Here is a 3,214-nt window from a genome sequence, read left to right on the forward strand (position 1 = left end):
TAATCGATTGTGTCCACCAGTCTATTTAGGACAATTCCACTCCCTATTTTGTGTTAAATATGTCTTTGACAGCCTGGATATTTAGGTCCGGTATTCAGATAAATCCCGGTAATGAATTTCTGAGCATAATTCAGTACCAGTACCAGTATTCACTAGTACAGTATTCCCATCCATTTTCTTACTTATTCAATCTTCTAATCTTGTACAATCCCACCAAAATCCAAACTAAACTCTCAAAGCAAGAAAATTCAGACTCACCTTCTGCAGCCTCACATAACTTGTTGATCTTGAGCTAATGAAAAATTAGTGGAAAAATTATATACAACCAGGGGTTATTTATCCTTTAGGCTTATGTCATACTAAAGAATAACAGAGTAAGTACCATTACAGCATCTGCAAAATGTGTCGAAGGAATTATCACACTGAGGAATATCAGCACAGTTTCCAAACATTCCCTGTCCTGTACAAGGGTTTCTACATCTGTGCAGGATTAAACTGATGAGCTGGGAGTCATTACATTCCTACACAAGTCTATCAGGATCTTAAAAATTATACATTTCTTTTTATTGTTAAAATTCATAAATGTGAATAAAAATGAAGATAAAAATGCATTATATTCTTCTAACTAACATAAGAGTTCTATAAATTTTTATTAAACCATTAACTATCAAATTCCTATGTGACTAAACTGATTTGGTTTTTTTTTTAAATGTTTCACTGGTATTTAACAAAATAACAGTGGAATCAACTAATGAATGATTTCAAACACAAAAGTAATAAACTGTTCTGTATATACTGTAGATATTTGGTAGCTGAGACTTGTATCTCAATTGCTATTCAACAAGTGTAATGTAGATTAAAACAGCTGTGGTGCCAAGTTACACAACTCTGTGCACAGTAACATGTTAACTATCAAAGCATGACTCCATCTGGCATTAGCATGCTGCGGTCTCCGGCAAATCAAGTGGCCTGGGTAATCTGGGTACACATTGTTGAAGATGGTAAGTGGTCTTGTAATACTCAGACAAACTTGCTTGAATTAATCAACATTGACATGCAAATATGCAGTGATTATGTGACATCTGAATCCATTGTGATCCGTAGACTCCTTGCCATGAAGTAACCTGTAGATAACCCACAAAATGGCATCTTCCATGTCATGGGAATATGTAAAAAGTGGCCAATACCATTTCTTGTCTCATATCTGTACTGCATACTTGGATATACCAGGCATGTAGATCTACAGTACCCAATTTAATGTTGACGTTTTTTATTAGTCTGTGCTGAGGGACTGGCATGTTTTGGTAACACAAGTGGCTTAACTCTCTCAAACTTCAAAGCAAGCATTACAATGTCCCTCCACCATACAAACAGCACCTCATTTGCTGTATCAAACCTGTTGTCAATGCTGTCATGTTCTTTCTTGGCCATGGGAGACACAGATATCATAGTGTACTTCCTGATTTTGTTGTCATAAATAGTCAGTGGCTCTTACTGACATATCACAAGAGCTTGGATAAAAAAGAAATGATCAAAATAGACTTTGTAGCAACTCATATCATCTTTTGGAATGACATCTAGTAATGAGAGTTCTAATTGTGTGCCATATGGTAGTAGTTCACTGCTCTTTACTGACTTCCTGTTTTCTTTGACAGAGGAACACATGTGCATGTAATCATCAGTTGAGCACACGGCCTAATATCTGTGTCCAAATGAAAGGAATTAACTCTAATGAATTGTTTTAGCTCATAGTATTTCATGATCATCTCATCAATTGACAAATTACTTGGAAAAACTCCAGACTGTGAGAAGCTTGTGCTTAGTTGTTCCTGAATTGGACAGATTTTGAATGTTCGATCTCCACTGTTCTGAGGAGCATCATTGTAGAAAAAAAAAAGAGCAAAACTGATTCAGTTTCATCTAGCAATTTTTGTTATCCTATCAAAAATGCCCCTCTTAGGTTAAGAAAAGCCTGGTATAAATAGGGTGTGCCTATAAATTAGGATACATAATGATGCCTGACATCACTTAAGTGTCACAAAGTGTGATTCTATATAGTATATCTAAGAGCATCACACTAGTCGGAGTCAATTTTTTAGGGGACATCAGTTAGCTTAGCAGGGTTTTAAAAAGCTTTGGGTAATTTCTGAAATTACCATTGAGATGACTTGGGGAAGTTCACTGCTTATTCCTAGAATAAAAAGCATAAAATATGTTGGCCACTGTTGGAAACAAGATACTGGGCTTGATGGACCTTCAGTCTGTCCCAGTATGGCAATTCTTATGTTCTTATGTCCCCTCAAATGTTTTGCTGAAATAACAGGGCCCTTGTTATTATTAGTTACAGTACACAGGACACAATTGGGTTGCTGAGTAATCATGGGCAGACCAGTGAGAGGTTTAGGAATAGGGGCCAGAGTACTCTAGAGCAGTGGTTCCCAACCCTGTCCTAGAGGAACACCAGGTCAATCGGGTTTTCAGGCTAGCCCTAATGAATATGTATGAGAGAGATGTGCATATAATGGAAGTGACAGGCATGCAAATCTGCTCTATGCATATCCTGAAAACCCGATTGGCCTGGTGGTCCTCCAGGGCAGGGTTGAGAATCACTGCTCTAGAGCACCTGCTATCATGGTCAGAGCAGGATATGTGTAGGGTTTTTTCCATGATGACTTTTTCAGGGCCACTTTTAACTCTTTGCTTCACAAACTATAAATCATAGGGTATAAGAGTAGGAGAGTGACTATATCCATTGCAGTAGGTAACTTGCTTTGATCTGCAGAATCCATTGATACAGGGCTCATATACATTCCTATCATAGTCTCATATGCCAGAAGGATGACTGTAAGGTGGGAGGAACAGGTGGAGAAGGACTTGCTTTTGCCTTTGGAAGGGGAGATTTTCAGGATGGAGGAAATGATAATTGTGTAGGAGAAATGGAATGAAGAGTACAAATAACCCTAATATATAATTCATTGTTAGAATTATTGATGTATCTGAGGAAGAAATTTTTACCAGTGCTGCAATTACACCGAAAAAGTGATTTATTACAGTGGAGTCATAAAAAAGAAACAACATTATTATGTGTCAACGTTTCTACTAAACCTGTTTTCCATGAGGCAGCTGCCAGAACAGCACATGCCCTCTTATTCATGATGTTGAGGTAACGCAAGGGGTTGCATATTGCAAAATAATGGTCATATGCTATGGTTAT

Source organism: Geotrypetes seraphini, chromosome 16 (genome assembly GCF_902459505.1).
Source record: "Geotrypetes seraphini chromosome 16, aGeoSer1.1, whole genome shotgun sequence".
Taxonomy (NCBI): domain Eukaryota; kingdom Metazoa; phylum Chordata; class Amphibia; order Gymnophiona; family Dermophiidae; genus Geotrypetes; species Geotrypetes seraphini.